We start from the raw sequence: 19,843 nt of genomic DNA, 5'->3' as shown, positions 1-19,843 counted from the left end.
TGCCTAAAAATGAAAGCCAATCTTGTCAAAGGGAAAGAAACAGATTATACCGACGAGGATGGGATTCGAACCCACGCATGAAGAGCTCAATGGATTAGCAGTCCATCGCCTTAACCACTCGGCCACCTCGTCTACATGACCAAGTCTAAATTAGGAGGTAAGATCTCATGAGGATTTTAAGCTGTCAGGGTGTTTTTGCTGAAGATTGTATAAAGGCTTTTGGCAGTGTGGCCTCATCTCATCTCCTAGAGTATCTATTGTCTAAAGTTAGATTAGGACAAACCTTATCAGAAATGAACCAGTGCAAAGGGTTTTAATAGCAACTTATCAATCATTCCTAATTGTTTCTACTTTTGGCACTGCAGTGGCATTCTTTCAATCTGTCTATTCTGTCTCATGACTGGGAAGCAAAACAAGTCCCAATTTCCAGCTGTGATAAAAGAAGGATCATTTAATTATGGAACTTCAAATCCCAAGCCCTTGTTCTCGATACAGCTTCTGTCGCATTCTGCAAATTTGTCATGGTCCTTTTCGAGAATGCTCTTCAAAAAATACTCGGTTTCTTAATTGCCATGACTGAGAGCGACATCTTATTCAATACTTCTGCTGTGCGTGGAATGGAACTGAAGCTCAATGTTGTTTTGCTCAATTAACCACTTGAAATTATCGATTAGTGACTAAATCTTCCCTGGCTTTCCCGTCCTCACCAGATTGTGGTGTTGTGGCTTAGTTGATTAAAGTGCCAGTCTAGTTAACAGGAGATCCTGAGTTCAAATCTCAGCAGTGCCTTCTTTTCATCTTCTCAGTATGAAGCTTTCTATCCTCATAGTGGGACAACATCAAATTGACCTTTGCTAATTCTCTGTGATAGTGCAATAGTGGGAATATAAGAATCTGCTATAAGTGCTAAAGAGGAAGAAAGATGGAATCAAGCATGAAAAAAGTAAAACCAGTGGATTTTATTTTACTATTTTGAAATGCCTCCTCCTTACGTATCTGACTCTCTAAGCAAAGTTTGATAGCAGCCTTCTTGAATGGTAGAAGATTTAAACTTTCATGTTTGAAGAATTTATTGCTTGGGCAGAAAATAAAACCTTGAGCTGGAAACTTAAAAGAATCAGAAAAGAAATAGGACAGATTGAATTCAAAGCCATGCATGCATAGCTCAATCTCTTAACTGCATTGTTAATGTATCATCTTAACTACACAGCCAACTTGCCTGCATGAACATGTAGAAACCAGACGATAGGACTATAGCAGCTTTCTTGAAAGAGAAAAGAATCAACTTTCATGCTTGAAGTATACACCATTTTGCCTAAAAATGAAAGCCAATCTTGTCAAAGTGAAAGAAGCAGATTATACCGACGAGGATGGGATTCGAACCCATGCATGCAGAGCACAATGGATTAGCAGTCCATCGTCTACATGCCCAAGTCTAAATTAGGAGGTAAAATCTCATGAGGATTTTAAGCTGTCAGGGTGTTTTTGCTGAAGATTGTATAAAGGCTTTTGGCAGTGTGGCCTCATCTCATCTCCTAGAGTATCTATTGTCTAAAGTTAGATTAGGACAAACCTTATCAGAAATGAACCAGTGCAAAGGGTTTTAATAGCAACTTATCAATCATTCCTAATTGTTTCTACTTTTGGCACTGCAGTGGCATTCTTTCAATCTGTCTATTCTGTCTCATGACTGGGAAGCAAAACTAGTCCCAATTTCCAGCTGTGATAAAAGATGGATCATTTAATTATGGAACTTCAAATCCCAAGCCCTTGTTCTCGATACAGCTTCGGTCGCATTCTGCAAATTTGTCATGGTCCTTTTCGAGAATGCTCTTCAAAAAATACTCGGTTTCTTAATTGCCATGACTGTGAGCGACAACTTATTCAATGCTTCTGCTGTGCGTGGAATGGAACTGAAGCTCAATTAACCACTTGAAATTATCGATTAGTGACTAAATCTTCCCTGACTTTCCCATCCTCACCAGCTTGTGGTGCTGTGGCTTAGTTGGTTAAAGTGCCTGTCTAGTAAACAGGAGATCCTGAGTTTGAATCTCAACAGTGCCTTGTTTTCATCTTCTCAGTATGAAGCTTTCTATCCTCATAGTGGGAACATGAAATTGGCCTTTGCTAAGTCTCTGTGATAGTGGGAGTAAGAATCTGCTATAAGTGCTAAAGAGGAAGAAAGATGGAATCAAGCATGAAAAAAGTAAAACCAGTGGATTTCATTTTACTATTTTGAAATGCCTCCTCCTTACGTATCTGACTCTCTAAGCAAAGTTTGATAGCAGCCTTCTTGAATGGTAGAAGATTTAAACTTTCATGTTTGAAGAATTCATTGCTTGGGCAGAAAATAAAACCTTGAGCTGGAAACTTAAAAGAATCAGAAAATAAATAGGACAGATTGAATTCAAAACCATGCATGCATAGCTCAATCTCTTAACTGCATTGTTAATGTATCATCTTAACTACACAGCCAACTTGCCTGCATGAACATGTAGAAACCAGACGATAGGACTATAGCAGCTTTCTTGAAAGAGAAAAGAATCAACTTTCATGCTTGAAGTATACACCATTTTGCCTAAAAGTGAAAGCCAATCTTGTCAAAGGGAAAGAAGCAGATTATACCGACGAAGTTGGGATGCGAACCCATGCATGCAGAGCACAATGGATTAGCACTCCATCGTCTACATGCCCAAGTCTAAATTAGGAGGTAAGATCTCATGAGGATTTTAAGCTGTCAGGGTGTTTTTGCTGAATATTGTATAAAGGCTTTTGGCAGTGTGGCCTCATCTCATCTCCTAGAGTATCTATTGTCTAAAGTTAGATTAGGACAAACCTTATCAGAAATGAACCAGTGCAAAGGGTTTTAATAGCAACTTATCAATCATTCCTAATTGTTTCTACTTTTGGCACTGTAGTGGCATTCTTTCAATCTGTCTATTCTGTCTCATGACTGGGAAGCAAAACAAGTCCCAATTTCCAGCTGTGATAAAAGATGGATCATTTAATTATGGAACTTCAAATCCCAAGCCCTTGTTCTCGATACAGCTTCGGTCGCATTCTGCAAATTTGTCATGGTCCTTTTCGAGAATGCTCTTCAAAAAATACTCGGTTTCTTAATTGCCATGACTGAGAGCGACATCTTATTCAATGCTTCTGCTGTGCGTGGAATGGAACTGAAGCTCAATTAACCACTTGAAATTATCGATTAGTGACTAAATCTTCCCTGGCTTTCCCATCCTCACCAGCTTGTGGTGCTTTGGCTTAGTTGGTTAAAGCACCTGTCTAGTAAACAGAAGATCCTGAGTTCGAATCTCAACAGTGCCTTCTTTTCATCTTCTCAGTATGAAGCTTTCTATCCTCATAGTGGGAACATCACATTGGCCTTTGCTAAGTCTCTGTGATAGTGCAATAGTGGGAGTAAGAATCTGCTATAAGTGCTAAAGAGGAAGAAAGATGGAATCAAGCATGAAAAAAGTAAAACCAGTGGATTTCATTTTACTATTTTGAAATGCCTCCTCCTTACGTATCTGACTCTCTAAGCAAAGTTTGATAGCAGCCTTCTTGAATGGTAGAAGATTTAAACTTTCATGTTTGAAGAATTCATTGCTTGGGCAGAAAATAAAACCTTGAGCTGGAAACTTAAATGAATCAGAAAAGAAATAGGACAGATTGAATTCAAAGCCATGCATGCATAGCTCAATCTCTTAACTGCATTGTTAATGTATCATCTTAACTACACAGCCAACTTGCCTGCATGAACATGTAGAAACCAGACGATAGGACTATAGCAGCTTTCTTGAAAGAGAAAAGAATCAACTTTCATGCTTGAAGTATACACCATTTTGCCTAAAAGTGAAAGCCATTCTTGTCAAAGGGAAAGAAGCAGATTATACCGTCGAGGTTGGGATTCGAACCCATGCATGCAGAGCACAATGGATTAGCATTCCATCGTCTACATGCCCAAGTCTAAATTAGGAGGTAAGATCTCATGAGGATTTTAAGCTGTCAGGGTGTTTTTGCTGAATATTGTATAAAGGCTTTTGGCAGTGTGGCCTCATCTCATCTCCTAGAGTATCTATTGTCTAAAGTTAGATTAGGACAAACCTTATCAGAAATGAACCAGTGCAAAGGGTTTTAATAGCAACTTATCAATCATTCCTAATTGTTTCTACTTTTGGCACTGTAGTGGCATTCTTTCAATCTATCTATTCTGTCTCATGACTGGGAAGCAAAACAAGTCCCAATTTCCAGCTGTGATAAAAGATGGATCATTTAATTATGGAACTTCAAATCCCAAGCCCTTGTTCTCGATACAGCTTCGGTCGCATTCTGCAAATTTGTCATGGTCCTTTTCGAGAATGCTCTTCAAAAAATACTCGGTTTCTTAATTGCCATGACTGAGAGCGACATCTTATTCAATACTTCTGCTGTGCGTGGAATGGAACTGAAGCTCAATTAACCACTTGAAATTATCGATTAGTGACTAAATCTTCCCTGGCTTTCCCATCCTCACCACCTTATGGTGCTGTGACTTAGTTGGTTAAAGCGCCTGTCTAGTAAACAGGAGATCCTGAGTTCAAATCTCAACAGTGCCTTCTTTTCATCTTCTCAGTATGAAGCTTTCTATCCTAATAGTGGGACAACATCAAATGGCCTTTGCTAAGTCTCTGTGATAGTGCAATAGTGGGAGTAAGAATCTGCTATAAGTGCTAAAGAGGAAGAAAGATGGAATCAAGCATGAAAAAAGTAAAACCAGTGGATTTTATTTTACTATTTTGAAATGCCTCCTCCTTACGTATCTGACTCTCTAAGCAAAGTTTGATAGCAGCCTTCTTGAATGGTAGAAGATTTAAACTTTCATGTTTGAAGAATTCATTGCTTGGGCAGAAAATAAAACCTTGAGCTGGAAACTTAAAAGAATCAGAAAAGAAATAGGACAGATTGAATTCAAAGCCATGCATGCATAGCTTAATCTCTTAACTGCATTGTTAATGTATCATCTTAACTACACAGCCAACTTGCCTGCATGAACATGTAGAAACCAGACGATAGGACTATAGCAGCTTTCTTGAAAGAGAAAAGAATCAACTTTCATGCTTGAAGCATACACCATTTTGCCTAAAAATGAAAGCCAATCTTGTCAAAGGGAAAGAAGCAGACTAAACCGACGAGGATGGGATTCGAACCCATGCATGCAGAGCACAATGGATTAGCAATCCATCGCCTTAACCACTCGGCCACCTCATCTACATGACCAAGTCTGAATTAGGAGGTAAGATCTCATGAGGATTTTAAGTTGTCAGGGTGTTTTTGCTGAAGATTGTATAAAGGCTTTTGGCAGTGTGGCCTCATCTCATCTCCTAGAGTATCTATTGTCTAAAGTTAGATTAGGACAAACCTTATCAGAAATGAACCAGTGCAAAGGGTTTTAATAGCAACTTATCAATCATTCCTAATTGTATCTACTTTTGGCACTGCAGTGGCATTCTTTCAATCTGTCTATTCTGTCTCATGACTGGGAAGCAAAACAAGTCCCAATTTCCAGCTGTGATAAAAGATGGATCATTTAATTATGGAACTTCAAATCCCAAGTCCTTGTTCTCGATACAGCTTCGGTCGCATTCTGCAAATTTGTCATGGTCCTTTTCGAGAATGCTCTTCAAAAAATACTCGGTTTCTTAATTGCCATGACTGAGAGCGACATCTTATTCAATGCTTCTGCTGTGCGTGGAATGGAACTGAAGCTCAATGTTGTTTTGCTCAATTAACCACTTGAAATTATCGATTAGTGACTAAATCTTCCCTGGCTTTCCCATGCTCACCAGCTTATGGTGCTGTGGCTTAGTTGGTTAAAGCGCCTGTCTAGTAAACAGGAGATCCTGAGTTCAAATCTCAACAGTGCCTTCTTTTCATCTTCTCAGTATGAAGCTTTCTATCCTAATAGTGGGACAACATCAAATTGGCCTTTGCTAAGTCTCTGTGATAGTGCAATAGTGGGAGTAAGAATCTGCTGTAAGTGCTAAAGAGGAAGAAAGATGGAATCAAGCATGAAAAAAGTAAAACCAGTGGAATTTATTTTACTATTTTGAAATGCCTCCTCCTTACGTATCTGACTCTCTAAGCAAAGTTTGATAGCAGCCTTCTTGAATGGTAGAAGATTTAAACTTTCATGTTTGAAGAATTCATTGCTTGGGCAGAAAATAAAACCTTGAGCTGGAAACTTAAAAGAATCAGAAAAGAAATAGGACAGATTGAATTCAAAGCCATGCATGCATAGCTTAATCTCTTAACTGCATTGTTAATGTATCATCTTAACTACACAGCCAACTTGCCTGCATGAACATGTAGAAACCAGACGATAGGACTATAGCAGCTTTCTTGAAAGAGAAAAGAATCAACTTTCATGCTTGAAGCATACACCATTTTGCCTAAAAATGAAAGCCAATCTTGTCAAAGGGAAAGAAGCAGATTAAACCGACGAGGATGGGATTCGAACCCATGCATGCAGAGCACAATGGATTAGCAATCCATCGCCTTAACCACTCGGCCACCTCATCTACATGACCAAGTCTGAATTAGGAGGTAAGATCTCATGAGGATTTTAAGTTGTCAGGGTGTTTTTGCTGAAGATTGTATAAAGGCTTTTGGCAGTGTGGCCTCATCTCATCTCCTAGAGTATCTATTGTCTAAAGTTAGATTAGGACAAACCTTATCAGAAATGAACCAGTGCAAAGGGTTTTAATAGCAACTTATCAATCATTCCTAATTGTATCTACTTTTGGCACTGCAGTGGCATTCTTTCAATCTGTCTATTCTGTCTCATGACTGGGAAGCAAAACAAGTCCCAATTTCCAGCTGTGATAAAAGATGGATCATTTAATTATGGAACTTCAAATCCCAAGTCCTTGTTCTCGATACAGCTTCGGTCGCATTCTGCAAATTTGTCATGGTCCTTTTCGAGAATGCTCTTCAAAAAATACTCGGTTTCTTAATTGCCATGACTGAGAGCGACATCTTATTCAATGCTTCTGCTGTGCGTGGAATGGAACTGAAGCTCAATGTTGTTTTGCTCAATTAACCACTTGAAATTATCGATTAGTGACTAAATCTTCCCTGGCTTTCCCATGCTCACCAGCTTATGGTGCTGTGGCTTAGTTGGTTAAAGCGCCTGTCTAGTAAACAGGCGATCCTGAGTTCAAATCTCAACAGTGCCTTCTTTTCATCTTCTCAGTATGAAGCTTTCTATCCTAATAGTGGGACAACATCAAATTGGCCTTTGCTAAGTCTCTGTGATAGTGCAATAGTGGGAGTAAGAATCTGCTATAAGTGCTAAAGAGGAAGAAAGATGGAATCAAGCATGAAAAAAGTAAAACCAGTGGATTTTATTTTACTATTTTGAAATGCCTCCTCCTTACGTATCTGACTCTCTAAGCAAAGTTTGATAGCAGCCTTCTTGAATGGTAGAAGATTTAAACTTTCATGTTTGAAGAATTCATTGCTTGGGCAGAAAATAAAACCTTGAGCTGGAAACTTAAAAGAATCAGAAAAGAAATAGGACAGATTGAATTCAAAGCCATGCATGCATAGCTTAATCTCTTAACTGCATTGTTAATGTATCATCTTAACTACACAGCCAACTTGCCTGCATGAACATGTAGAAACCAGACGATAGGACTATAGCAGCTTTCTTGAAAGAGAAAAGAATCAACTTTCATGCTTGAAGCATACACCATTTTGCCTAAAAATGAAAGCCAATCTTGTCAAAGGGAAAGAAGCAGATTAAACCGACGAGGATGGGATTCGAACCCATGCATGCAGAGCACAATGGATTAGCAATCCATCGCCTTAACCACTCGGCCACCTCATCTACATGACCAAGTCCGAATTAGGAGGTAAGATCTCATGAGGATTTTAAGTTGTCAGGGTGTTTTTGCTGAAGATTGTATAAAGGCTTTTGGCAGTGTGGCCTCATCTCATCTCCTAGAGTATCTATTGTCTAAAGTTAGATTAGGACAAACCTTATCAGAAATGAACCAGTGCAAAGGGTTTTAATAGCAACTTATCAATCATTCCTAATTGTTTCTACTTTTGGCACTGCAGTGGCATTCTTTCAATCTGTCTATTCTGTCTCATGACTGGGAAGCAAAACAAGTCCCAATTTCCAGCTGTGATAAAAGATGGATCATTTAATTATGGAACTTCAAATCTCAAGCCCTTGTTCTCGATACAGCTTCGGTCGCATTCTGCAAATTTGTCATGGTCCTTTTCGAGAATGCTCTTCAAAAAATACTCGGTTTCTTAATTGCCATGACTGAGAGCGACATCTTATTCAATGCTTCTGCTGTGCGTGGAATGGAACTGAAGCTCAATGTTGTTTGGCTCAATTAACCACTTGAAATTATCGATTAGTGACTAAATCTTCCCTGGCTTTCCCATCCTCACCAGCTTATGGTGCTGTGGCTTAGTTGGTTAAAGCGCCTGTCTAGTAAACAGGAGATCCTGAGTTCAAATCTCAACAGTGCCTTCTTTTCATCTTCTCAGTATGAAGCTTTCTATCCTAATAGTGGGACAACATCAAATTGGCCTTTGCTAAGTCTCTGTGATAGTGCAATAGTGGGAGTAAGAATCTGCTGTAAGTGCTAAAGAGGAAGAAAGATGGAATCAAGCATGAAAAAAGTAAAACCAGTGGAATTTATTTTACTATTTTGAAATGCCTCCTCCTTACGTATCTGACTCTCTAAGCAAAGTTTGATAGCAGCCTTCTTGAATGGTAGAAGATTTAAACTTTCATGTTTGAAGAATTCATTGCTTGGGCAGAAAATAAAACCTTGAGCTGGAAACTTAAAAGAATCAGAAAAGAAATAGGACAGATTGAATTCAAAGCCATGCATGCATAGCTTAATCTCTTAACTGCATTGTTAATGTATCATCTTAACTACACAGCCAACTTGCCTGCATGAACATGTAGAAACCAGACGATAGGACTATAGCAGCTTTCTTGAAAGAGAAAAGAATCAACTTTCATGCTTGAAGCATACACCATTTTGCCTAAAAATGAAAGCCAATCTTGTCAAAGGGAAAGAAGCAGATTAAACCGACGAGGATGGGATTCGAACCCATGCATGCAGAGCACAATGGATTAGCAATCCATCGCCTTAACCACTCGGCCACCTCATCTACATGACCAAGTCCGAATTAGGAGGTAAGATCTCATGAGGATTTTAAGTTGTCAGGGTGTTTTTGCTGAAGATTGTATAAAGGCTTTTGGCAGTGTGGCCTCATCTCATCTCCTAGAGTATATATTGTCTAAAGTTAGATTAGGACAAACCTTATCAGAAATGAACCAGTGCAAAGGGTTTTAATAGCAACTTATCAATCATTCCTAATTGTTTCTACTTTTGGCACTGCAGTGGCATTCTTTCAATCTGTCTATTCTGTCTCATGACTGGGAAGCAAAACAAGTCCCAATTTCCAGCTGTGATAAAAGATGGATCATTTAATTATGGAACTTCAAATCCCAAGTCCTTGTTCTCGATACAGCTTCGGTCGCATTCTGCAAATTTGTCATGGTCCTTTTCGAGAATGCTCTTCAAAAAATACTTGGTTTCTTAATTGCCATGACTGAGAGCGACATCTTATTCAATGCTTCTGCTGTGCGTGGAATGGAACTGAAGCTCAATGTTGTTTGGCTCAATTAACCACTTGAAATTATCGATTAGTGACTAAATCTTCCCTGGCTTTCCCATCCTCACCAGCTTATGGTGCTGTGGCTTAGTTGGTTAAAGCGCCTGTTTAGTAAACAGGAGATCCTGAGTTCAAATCTCAACAGTGCCTTCTTTTTATCTTCTCAGTATGAAGCTTTCTATCCTAATAGTGGGACAACATCAAATTGGCCTTTGCTAAGTCTCTGTGATAGTGCAATAGTGGGAGTAAGAATCTGCTATAAGTGCTAAAGAGGAAGAAAGATGGAATCAAGCATGAAAAAAGTAAAACCAGTGGATTTTATTTTACTATTTTGAAATGCCTCCTCCTTACGTATCTGACTCTCTAAGCAAAGTTTGATAGCAGCCTTCTTGAATGGTAGAAGATTTAAACTTTCATGTTTGAAGAATTCATTGCTTGGGCAGAAAATAAAACCTTGAGCTGGAAACTTAAAAGAATCAGAAAAGAAATAGGACAGATTGAATTCAAAGCCATGCATGCATAGCTTAATCTCTTAACTGCATTGTTAATGTATCATCTTAACTACACAGCCAACTTGCCTGCATGAACATGTAGAAACCAGACGATAGGACTATAGCAGCTTTCTTGAAAGAGAAAAGAATCAACTTTCATGCTTGAAGCATACACCATTTTGCCTAAAAATGAAAGCCAATCTTGTCAAAGGGAAAGAAGCAGATTAAACCGACAAGGATGGGATTCGAACCCATGCATGCAGAGCACAATGGATTAGCAATCCATCGCCTTAACCACTCGGCCACCTCATCTACATGACCAAGTCCGAATTAGGAGGTAAGATCTCATGAGGATTTTAAGTTGTCAGGGTGTTTTTGCTGAAGATTGTATAAAGGCTTTTGGCAGTGTGGCCTCATCTCATCTCCTAGAGTATCTATTGTCTAAAGTTAGATTAGGACAAACCTTATCAGAAATGAACCAGTGCAAAGGGTTTTAATAGCAACTTATCAATCATTCCTAATTGTTTCTACTTTTGGCACTGCAGTGGCATTCTTTCAATCTGTCTATTCTGTCTCATGACTGGGAAGCAAAACAAGTCCCAATTTCCAGCTGTGATAAAAGATGGATCATTTAATTATGGAACTTCAAATCTCAAGCCAGTGTTCTCGATACAGCTTCGGTCGCATTCTGCAAATTTGTCATGGTCCTTTTCGAGAATGCTCTTCAAAAAATACTCGGTTTCTTAATTGCCATGACTGAGAGCGACATCTTATTCAATGCTTCTGCTGTGCGTGGAATGGAACTGAAGCTCAATGTTGTTTGGCTCAATTAACCACTTGAAATTATCGATTAGTGACTAAATCTTCCCTGGCTTTCCCATCCTCACCAGCTTATGGTGCTGTGGCTTAGTTGGTTAAAGCGCCTGTCTAGTAAACAGGAGATCCTGAGTTCAAATCTCAACAGTGCCTTCTTTTTATCTTCTCACTATGAAGCTTTCTATCCTAATAGTGGGACAACATCAAATTGGCCTTTGCTAAGTCTCTGTGATAGTGCAATAGTGGGAGTAAGAATCTGCTATAAGTGCTAAAGAGGAAGAAAGATGGAATCAAGCATGAAAAAAGTAAAACCAGTGGATTTTATTTTACTATTTTGAAATGCCTCCTCCTTACGTATCTGACTCTCTAAGCAAAGTTTGATAGCAGCCTTCTTGAATGGTAGAAGATTTAAACTTTCATGTTTGAAGAATTCATTGCTTGGGCAGAAAATAAAACCTTGAGCTGGAAACTTAAAAGAATCAGAAAAGAAATAGGACAGATTGAATTCAAAGCCATGCATGCATAGCTTAATCTCTTAACTGCATTGTTAATGTATCATCTTAACTACACAGCCAACTTGCCTGCATGAACATGTAGAAACCAGACGATAGGACTATAGCAGCTTTCTTGAAAGAGAAAAGAATCAACTTTCATGCTTGAAGCATACACCATTTTGCCTAAAAATGAAAGCCAATCTTGTCAAAGGGAAAGAAGCAGATTAAACCGACAAGGATGGGATTCGAACCCATGCATGCAGAGCACAATGGATTAGCAATCCATCGCCTTAACCACTCGGCCACCTCATCTACATGACCAAGTCCGAATTAGGAGGTAAGATCTCATGAGGATTTTAAGTTGTCAGGGTGTTTTTGCTGAAGATTGTATAAAGGCTTTTGGCAGTGTGGCCTCATCTCATCTCCTAGAGTATCTATTGTCTAAAGTTAGATTAGGACAAACCTTATCAGAAATGAACCAGTACAAAGGGTTTTAATAGCAACTTATCAATCATTCCTAATTGTTTCTACTTTTGGCACTGCAGTGGCATTCTTTCAATCGGTCTATTCTGTCTCATGACTGGGAAGCAAAACAAGTCCCAATTTCCAGCTGTGATAAAAGATGGATCATTTAATTATGGAACTTCAAATCCCAAGCCCTTGTTCTCGATACAGCTTCGGTCGCATTCTGCAAATTTGTCATGGTCCTTTTCGAGAATGCTCTTCAAAAAATACTCGGTTTCTTAATTGCCATGACTGAGAGCGACATCTTATTCAATGCTTCTGCTGTGCGTGGAATGGAACTGAAGCTCAATGTTGTTTTGCTCAATTAACCACTTGAAATTATCGATTAGTGACTAAATCTTCCCTGGCTTTCCCGTCCTCACCACCTTATGGTGCTGTGGCTTAGTTGGTTAAAGCGCCTGTCTAGTAAACGGGAGATCCTGAGTTCAAATCTCAACAGTGCCTTCTTTTCATTTTCTCAGTATGAAGCTTTCTATCCTAATAGTGGGACAACATCAAATTGGCCTTTGCTAAGTCTCTGTGATAGTGCAATAGTGGGAGTAAGAATCTGCTATAAGTGCTAAAGAGGAAGAAAGATGGAATCAAGCATGAAAAAAGTAAAACCAGTGGATTTTATTTTACTATTTTGAAATGCCTCGTCCTTACGTATCTGACTCTCTAAGCAAAGTTTGATAGCAGCCTTCTTGAATGGTAGAAGATTTAAACTTTCATGTTTGAAGATTTTATTGCTTGGGCAGAAAATAAAACCTTGAGCTGGAAACTTAAAAGAATCAGAAAAGAAATAGAACAGATTGAATTCAAAGCCATGCATGCATAGCTTAATCTCTTAACTGCATTGTTAATGTATCATCTTAACTACACAGCCAACTTGCCTGCATGAACATGTAGAAACCAGACAATAGGACTATAGCAGCTTTCTTGAAAGAGAAAAGAATCAACTTTCATGCTTGAAGTATACACCATTTTGCCTAAAAATGAAAGCCAATCTTGTCAAAGGGAAAGAAGCAGATTAAACCGACGAGGATGGGATTCGAACCCTTGCATGCAGAGCACAATGGATTAGCAATCCATCGCCTTAACCACTCGGCCACCTCATCTACATGACCAAGTCTGAATTAGGAGGTAAGATCTCATGAGGATTTTAAGTTGTCAGGGTGTATTTGCTGAAGATTGTATAAAGGCTTTTGGCAGTGTGGCCTCATCTCATCTCCTAGAGTATCTATTGTCTAAAGTTAGATTAGGACAAACCTTATCAGAAATGAACCAGTGCAAAGGGTTTTAATAGCAACTTATCAATCATTCCTAATTGTTTCTACTTTTGGCACTGCAGTGGCATTCTTTCAATCTGTCTATTCTGTCTCATGACTGGGAAGCAAAACAAGTCCCAATTTCCAGCTGTGAAAAAAGATGGATCATTTAATTATGGAACTTCAAATCCCAAGCCCTTGTTCTCGATACAGCTTCGGTCGCATTCTACAAATTTGTCATGGTCCTTTTCGAGAATGCTCTTCAAAAAATACTCGGTTTCTTAATTGCCATGACTGAGAGCGACATCTTATTCAATGCTTCTGCTGTGCGTGGAATGGAACTGAAGCTCAATGTTGTTTTGCTCAATTAACCACTTGAAATTATCGATTAGTGACTAAATCTTCCCTGGCTTTCCCATCCTCACCAGCTTATGGTGCTGTGGCTTAGTTGGTTAAAGCGCCTGTCTAGTAAGCAGGAGATCCTGAGTTCAAATCACAACAGTGCCTTCTTTTCATCTTCTCAGTATGAAGCTTTCTATCTTTATAGTGGGACAACATCAAATTGGCCTTTGCTAAGTCTCTGTGATAGTGCAATAGTGGGAGTAAGAATCTGCTATAAGTGCTAAAGAGGAAGAAAGATGGAATCAAGCATGAAAAAAGTAAAACCAGTGGATTTTATTTTACTATTTTGATTAGGACAAACCTTATCAGAAATGAACCAGTGCAAAGGGTTTTAATAGCAACTTATCAATCATTCCTAATTGTTTCTACTTTTGGCACTGCAGTCGCATTCTTTCAATCTGTCTATTCTGTCTCATGACTGGGAAGCAAAACAAGTCCCAATTTCCAGCTGTGATAAAAGATGGATCATTTAATTATGGAACTTCAAATCCCAAGCCCTTGTTCTCGATACAGCTTCGGTCGCATTCTGCAAATTTGTCATGGTCCTTTTCGAGAATGCTCTTCAAAAAATACTCGGTTTCTTAATTGCCATGACTGAGAGCGACATCTTATTCAATGCTTCTGCTGTGCGTGGAATGGAACTGAAGCTCAATGTTGTTTTGCTCAATTAACCACTTGAAATTATCGATTAGTGACTAAATCTTCACTGGCTTTCCCATCCTCACCAGCTTGTGGTGCTGTGGCTTAGTTGGTTAAAGCGCCTGTCTAGTAAGCAGGAGATCCTGAGTTCAAATCACAACAGTGCCTTCTTTTCATCTTCTCAGTATGAAGCTTTCTATCCTAATAGTGGGACAACATCAAATTGGCCTTTGCCAAGTCTCTGTGATAGTGCAATAGTGGGAGTAAGAATCTGCTATAAGTGCTAAAGAGGAAGAAAGATGGAATCAAGCATGAAAAAAGTAAAACCAGTGGATTTTATTTTACTATTTTGAAATGCCTCCTCCTTACGTATCTGACTCTCTAAGCAAAGTTTGATAGCAGCCTTTTTGAATGGTAGAAGATTTAAACTTTCATGTTTGAAGAATTCATTGCTTGGGCAGAAAATAATACCTTGAACTGGAAACTTAAAAGAATCAGAAAAGAAATAGGACAGATTGAATTCAAAGCCATGCATGCATAGCTTAATCTCTTAACTGCATTGTTAATGTATCATCTTAAATACACAGCCAACTTGCCTGCATGAACATGTAGAAACCAGACGATAGGACTATAGCAGCTTTCTTGAAAGAAGAAAAGAATCAACTTTCATGCTTGAAGTATACAACATTTTGCCTAAAAATGAAAGCCAATTTTGTCAAAGGGAAAGAAGCAGATTAAACCGACAAGGATGGTATTTGAACCCATGCATGCAGAGCACAATGGATTAGCAGTCCATCGCCTTAACCACTCGGCCACCTCATCTACATGACCAAGTCTCAATTAGGAGGTAAGATCTCATGAGGATTTTAAGCTGTCAGGGTGTTTTTGCTGAAGATTGTATAAAGGCTTTTGGCAGTGTGGCCTCATCTCATCTCCTAGAGTATCTATTGTCTAAAGTTAGATTATTACAAACCTTATCAGAAATGAACCAGTGCAAAGGGTTTTAATAGCAACTTATCAATCATTCCTAATTGTTTCTACTTTTGGCACTGCAGTGGCATTCTTTCAATCTGTCTATTCTGTCTCATGACTGGGAAGCAAAACAAGTCCCAATTTCCAGCTGTGAAAAAAGATGGATCATTTAATTATGGAACTTCAAATCCCAAGCCCTTGTTCTCGATACAGCTTCGGTCGCATTCTACAAATTTGTCATGGTCCTTTTCGAGAATGCTCTTCAAAAAATACTCGGTTTCTTAATTGCCATGACTGAGAGCGACATCTTATTCAATGCTTCTGCTGTGCGTGGAATGGAACTGAAGCTCAATGTTGTTTTGCTCAATTAACCACTTGAAATTATCGATTAGTGACTAAATCTTCCCTGGCTTTCCCATCCTCACCAGCTTATGGTGCTGTGGCTTAGTTGGTTAAAGCGCCTGTCTAGTAAACGGGAGATCCTGAGTTCAAATCTCAACAGTGCCTTCTTTTCATTTTCTCAGTATGAAGCTTTCTATCCTAATAGTGGGACAACATCAAATTGGCCTTTGCTAAGTCTCTGTGATAGTGCAATAGTGGGAGTAAGAATCTGCTATAAGTGCTAAAGAGGAAGAAAGATGGAATCAAGCATGAAAAAAGTAAAACCAGTGGATTTTATTTTACTATTTTGAAATGCCTCGTCCTTACGTATCTGACTCTCTAAGCAAAGTTTGATAGCAGCCTTCTTGAATGGTAGAAGATTTAAACTTTCATGTTTGAAGATTTTATTGCTTGGGCAGAAAATAAAACCTTGAGCTGGAAACTTAAAAGAATCAGAAAAGAAATAGAACAGATTGAATTCAAAGCCATGCATGCATAGCTTAATCTCTTAACTGCATTGTTAATGTATCATCTTAACTACACAGCCAACTTGCCTGCATGAACATGTAGAAACCAGACAATAGGACTATAGCAGCTTTCTTGAAAGAGAAAAGAATCAACTTTCATGCTTGAAGTATACACCATTTTGCCTAAAAATGAAAGCCAATCTTGTCAAAGGGAAAGAAGCAGATTAAACCGACGAGGATGGGATTCGAACCCTTGCATGCAGAGCACAATGGATTAGCAATCCATCGCCTTAACCACTCGGCCACCTCATCTACATGACCAAGTCTGAATTAGGAGGTAAGATCTCATGAGGATTTTAAGTTGTCAGGGTGTATTTGCTGAAGATTGTATAAAGGCTTTTGGCAGTGTGGCCTCATCTCATCTCCTAGAGTATCTATTGTCTAAAGTTAGATTAGGACAAACCTTATCAGAAATGAACCAGTGCAAAGGGTTTTAATAGCAACTTATCAATCATTCCTAATTGTTTCTACTTTTGGCACTGCAGTGGCATTCTTTCAATCTGTCTATTCTGTCTCATGACTGGGAAGCAAAACAAGTCCCAATTTCCAGCTGTGAAAAAAGATGGATCATTTAATTATGGAACTTCAAATCCCAAGCCCTTGTTCTCGATACAGCTTCGGTCGCATTCTACAAATTTGTCATGGTCCTTTTCGAGAATGCTCTTCAAAAAATACTCGGTTTCTTAATTGCCATGACTGAGAGCGACATCTTATTCAATGCTTCTGCTGTGCGTGGAATGGAACTGAAGCTCAATGTTGTTTTGCTCAATTAACCACTTGAAATTATCGATTAGTGACTAAATCTTCCCTGGCTTTCCCATCCTCACCAGCTTATGGTGCTGTGGCTTAGTTGGTTAAAGCGCCTGTCTAGTAAGCAGGAGATCCTGAGTTCAAATCACAACAGTGCCTTCTTTTCATCTTCTCAGTATGAAGCTTTCTATCTTTATAGTGGGACAACATCAAATTGGCCTTTGCTAAGTCTCTGTGATAGTGCAATAGTGGGAGTAAGAATCTGCTATAAGTGCTAAAGAGGAAGAAAGATGGAATCAAGCATGAAAAAAGTAAAACCAGTGGATTTTATTTTACTATTTTGATTAGGACAAACCTTATCAGAAATGAACCAGTGCAAAGGGTTTTAATAGCAACTTATCAATCATTCCTAATTGTTTCTACTTTTGGCACTGCAGTCGCATTCTTTCAATCTGTCTATTCTGTCTCATGACTGGGAAGCAAAACAAGTCCCAATTTCCAGCTGTGATAAAAGATGGATCATTTAATTATGGAACTTCAAATCCCAAGCCCTTGTTCTCGATACAGCTTCGGTCGCATTCTGCAAATTTGTCATGGTCCTTTTCGAGAATGCTCTTCAAAAAATACTCGGTTTCTTAATTGCCATGACTGAGAGCGACATCTTATTTAATGCTTCTGCTGTGCGTGGAATGGAACTGAAGCTCAATGTTGTTTTGCTCAATTAACCACTTGAAATTATCGATTAGTGACTAAATCTTCACTGGCTTTCCCATCCTCACCAGCTTGTGGTGCTGTGGCTTAGTTGGTTAAAGCGCCTGTCTAGTAAACAGGAGATCCTGAGTTCAAATCTCAGCAGTGCCTTCTTTTCATCTTCTCAGTATAAAGCTTTCTATCCTCATAGTGGGACAACATCAAATTGGCCATTGCTAAGTCTCTGTGATAGTGCAATAGTGGGAGTAAGAATCTGGTATAAGTGCTAAAGAGGAAGAAAGATGGAATCAAGCATGAAAAAAGTAAAACCAGTGGATTTTATTTTACTATTTTGAAATGCCTCGTCCTTACGTATCTGACTCTCTAAGCAAAGTTTGATAGCAGCCTTCTTGAATGGTAGAAGATTTAAACTTTCATGTTTGAAGATTTTATTGCTTGGGCAGAAAATAAAACCTTGAGCTGGAAACTTAAAAGAATCAGAAAAGAAATAGAACAGATTGAATTCAAAGCCATGCATGCATAGCTTAATCTCTTAACTGCATTGTTAATGTATCATCTTAACTACACAGCCAACTTGCCTGCATGAACATGTAGAAACCAGACAATAGGACTATAGCAGCTTTCTTGAAAGAGAAAAGAATCAACTTTCATGCTTGAAGTATACACCATTTTGCCTAAAAATGAAAGCCAATCTTGTCAAAGGGAAAGAAGCAGATTAAACCGACGAGGATGGGATTCGAACCCTTGCATGCAGAGCACAATGGATTAGCAGTCCATCGCCTTAACCACTCGGCCACCTCATCTACATGACCAAGTCTGAATTAGGAGGTAAGATCTCATGAGGATTTTAAGTTGTCAGGGTGTTTTTGCTGAAGATTGTATAAAGGCTTTTGGCAGTGTGGCCTCATCTCATCTCCTAGAGTATCTATTGTCTAAAGTTAGATTAGGACAAACCTTATCAGAAATGAACCAGTGCAAAGGGTTTTAATAGCAACTTATCAATCATTCCTAATTGTTTCTACTTTTGGCACTGCAGTGGCATTCTTTCAATCTGTCTATTCTGTCTCATGACTGGGAAGCAAAACAAGTCCCAATTTCCAGCTGTGATAAAAGATGGATCATTTAATTATGGAACTTTAAATCCCAAGCCCTTGTTCTCGATACAGCTTCGGTCGCATTCTGCAAATTTGTCATGGTCCTTTTCGAGAATGCTCTTCAAAAAATACTCGGTTTCTTAATTGCCATGACTGAGAGCGACATCTTATTCAATGCTTCTGCTGTGCGTGGAATGGAACTGAAGCTCAATGTTGTTTTGCTCAATTAACCACTTGAAATTATCGATTAGTGACTAAATCTTCCCTGGCTTTCCCATCCTCACCAGCTTGTGGTGCTGTGGCTTAGTTGGTTAAAGCGCCTGTCTAGTAAACAGAAGATCCTGAGTTCAAATCTCAGCAGTGCCTTCTTTTCATCTTCTCAGTATAAAGCTTTCTATCCTCTTAGTGGGACAACATCAAATTGGCCATTGCTAAGTCTCTGTGATAGTGCAATAGTGGGAGTAAGAATCTGGTATAAGTGCTAAAGAGGAAGAAAGATGGAATCAAGCATGAAAAAAGTAAAACCAGTGGATTTTATTTTACTATTTTGAAATGCCTCCTCCTTACGTATCTGACTCTCTAAGCAAAGTTTGATAGCAGCTTTTTTGAATGGTAGAAGATTTAAACTTTCATGTTTGAAGAATTCATTGCTTGGGCAGAAAATAATACCTTGAACTGGAAACTTAAAAGAATCAGAAAAGAAATAGGACAGATTGAATTCAAAGCCATGCATGCATAGCTTAATCTCTTAACTGCATTGTTAATGTATCATCTTAACTACACAGCCAACTTGCCTGCATGAACATGTAGAAACCAGACGATAGGACTATAGCAGCTTTCTTGAAAGAAGAAAAGAATCAACTTTCATGCTTGAAGTATACAACATTTTGCCTAAAAATGAAAGCCAATCTTGTCAAAGGGAAAGAAGCAGATTAAACCGACGAGGATGGTATTCAAACCCATGCATGCAGAGCACAATGGATTAGCAGTCCATCGCCTTAACGACTCGGCCACCTCATCTACATGACCAAGTCTCAATTAGGAGGTAAGATCTCATGAGGATTTTAAGCTGTCAGGGTGTTTTTGCTGAAGATTGTATAAAGGCTT

At 38.8% G+C, this 19,843-nt stretch overlaps 22 non-coding genes across 22 annotated transcripts; 11 read left to right on the top strand and 11 right to left on the bottom strand.

The window, feature by feature from the left end:
• Window positions 1–50: 50 nt before the first annotated feature.
• On the bottom strand, window positions 51–132 carry TRNAS-GCU (transfer RNA serine (anticodon GCU)). The gene has a single exon. It is a non-coding gene; the product is annotated as a tRNA-Ser (tRNA).
• A 1,858-nt stretch (window positions 133–1,990) lies between these two features.
• Window positions 1,991–2,064, top strand: TRNAT-AGU (transfer RNA threonine (anticodon AGU)). The gene has a single exon. It is a non-coding gene; the product is annotated as a tRNA-Thr (tRNA).
• A 2,460-nt stretch (window positions 2,065–4,524) lies between these two features.
• TRNAT-AGU (transfer RNA threonine (anticodon AGU)) lies at window positions 4,525–4,598 on the top strand. Its single transcript has one exon. It is a non-coding gene; the product is annotated as a tRNA-Thr (tRNA).
• A 570-nt stretch (window positions 4,599–5,168) lies between these two features.
• TRNAS-GCU (transfer RNA serine (anticodon GCU)) lies at window positions 5,169–5,250 on the bottom strand. Its single transcript has one exon. It is a non-coding gene; the product is annotated as a tRNA-Ser (tRNA).
• A 583-nt stretch (window positions 5,251–5,833) lies between these two features.
• Window positions 5,834–5,907, top strand: TRNAT-AGU (transfer RNA threonine (anticodon AGU)). The gene has a single exon. It is a non-coding gene; the product is annotated as a tRNA-Thr (tRNA).
• A 571-nt stretch (window positions 5,908–6,478) lies between these two features.
• Window positions 6,479–6,560, bottom strand: TRNAS-GCU (transfer RNA serine (anticodon GCU)). The gene has a single exon. It is a non-coding gene; the product is annotated as a tRNA-Ser (tRNA).
• Window positions 6,561–7,143: 583 nt separating this feature from the next.
• Window positions 7,144–7,217, top strand: TRNAT-AGU (transfer RNA threonine (anticodon AGU)). The gene has a single exon. It is a non-coding gene; the product is annotated as a tRNA-Thr (tRNA).
• A 571-nt stretch (window positions 7,218–7,788) lies between these two features.
• TRNAS-GCU (transfer RNA serine (anticodon GCU)) lies at window positions 7,789–7,870 on the bottom strand. Its single transcript has one exon. It is a non-coding gene; the product is annotated as a tRNA-Ser (tRNA).
• A 583-nt stretch (window positions 7,871–8,453) lies between these two features.
• On the top strand, window positions 8,454–8,527 carry TRNAT-AGU (transfer RNA threonine (anticodon AGU)). The gene has a single exon. It is a non-coding gene; the product is annotated as a tRNA-Thr (tRNA).
• A 571-nt stretch (window positions 8,528–9,098) lies between these two features.
• TRNAS-GCU (transfer RNA serine (anticodon GCU)) lies at window positions 9,099–9,180 on the bottom strand. The gene has a single exon. It is a non-coding gene; the product is annotated as a tRNA-Ser (tRNA).
• A 583-nt stretch (window positions 9,181–9,763) lies between these two features.
• TRNAT-AGU (transfer RNA threonine (anticodon AGU)) lies at window positions 9,764–9,837 on the top strand. The gene has a single exon. It is a non-coding gene; the product is annotated as a tRNA-Thr (tRNA).
• A 571-nt stretch (window positions 9,838–10,408) lies between these two features.
• Window positions 10,409–10,490, bottom strand: TRNAS-GCU (transfer RNA serine (anticodon GCU)). The gene has a single exon. It is a non-coding gene; the product is annotated as a tRNA-Ser (tRNA).
• Window positions 10,491–11,073: 583 nt separating this feature from the next.
• Window positions 11,074–11,147, top strand: TRNAT-AGU (transfer RNA threonine (anticodon AGU)). Its single transcript has one exon. It is a non-coding gene; the product is annotated as a tRNA-Thr (tRNA).
• A 571-nt stretch (window positions 11,148–11,718) lies between these two features.
• Window positions 11,719–11,800, bottom strand: TRNAS-GCU (transfer RNA serine (anticodon GCU)). Its single transcript has one exon. It is a non-coding gene; the product is annotated as a tRNA-Ser (tRNA).
• A 583-nt stretch (window positions 11,801–12,383) lies between these two features.
• TRNAT-AGU (transfer RNA threonine (anticodon AGU)) lies at window positions 12,384–12,457 on the top strand. The gene has a single exon. It is a non-coding gene; the product is annotated as a tRNA-Thr (tRNA).
• Window positions 12,458–13,028: 571 nt separating this feature from the next.
• On the bottom strand, window positions 13,029–13,110 carry TRNAS-GCU (transfer RNA serine (anticodon GCU)). Its single transcript has one exon. It is a non-coding gene; the product is annotated as a tRNA-Ser (tRNA).
• Window positions 13,111–15,041: 1,931 nt separating this feature from the next.
• TRNAS-GCU (transfer RNA serine (anticodon GCU)) lies at window positions 15,042–15,123 on the bottom strand. Its single transcript has one exon. It is a non-coding gene; the product is annotated as a tRNA-Ser (tRNA).
• Window positions 15,124–15,706: 583 nt separating this feature from the next.
• Window positions 15,707–15,780, top strand: TRNAT-AGU (transfer RNA threonine (anticodon AGU)). Its single transcript has one exon. It is a non-coding gene; the product is annotated as a tRNA-Thr (tRNA).
• Window positions 15,781–16,351: 571 nt separating this feature from the next.
• On the bottom strand, window positions 16,352–16,433 carry TRNAS-GCU (transfer RNA serine (anticodon GCU)). The gene has a single exon. It is a non-coding gene; the product is annotated as a tRNA-Ser (tRNA).
• A 1,285-nt stretch (window positions 16,434–17,718) lies between these two features.
• On the top strand, window positions 17,719–17,792 carry TRNAT-AGU (transfer RNA threonine (anticodon AGU)). Its single transcript has one exon. It is a non-coding gene; the product is annotated as a tRNA-Thr (tRNA).
• Window positions 17,793–18,363: 571 nt separating this feature from the next.
• TRNAS-GCU (transfer RNA serine (anticodon GCU)) lies at window positions 18,364–18,445 on the bottom strand. Its single transcript has one exon. It is a non-coding gene; the product is annotated as a tRNA-Ser (tRNA).
• A 583-nt stretch (window positions 18,446–19,028) lies between these two features.
• TRNAT-AGU (transfer RNA threonine (anticodon AGU)) lies at window positions 19,029–19,102 on the top strand. Its single transcript has one exon. It is a non-coding gene; the product is annotated as a tRNA-Thr (tRNA).
• Window positions 19,103–19,843: the final 741 nt, after the last annotated feature.

This window comes from Phyllobates terribilis, unplaced genomic scaffold, assembly GCF_046119375.1.
Source record: "Phyllobates terribilis strain yellow unplaced genomic scaffold, ASM4611937v1 Scaffold_4079__1_contigs__length_65444, whole genome shotgun sequence".
In the NCBI taxonomy this organism is placed as follows: domain Eukaryota; kingdom Metazoa; phylum Chordata; class Amphibia; order Anura; family Dendrobatidae; genus Phyllobates; species Phyllobates terribilis.
This window is presented reverse-complemented; position numbering and strand designations above follow the sequence as displayed.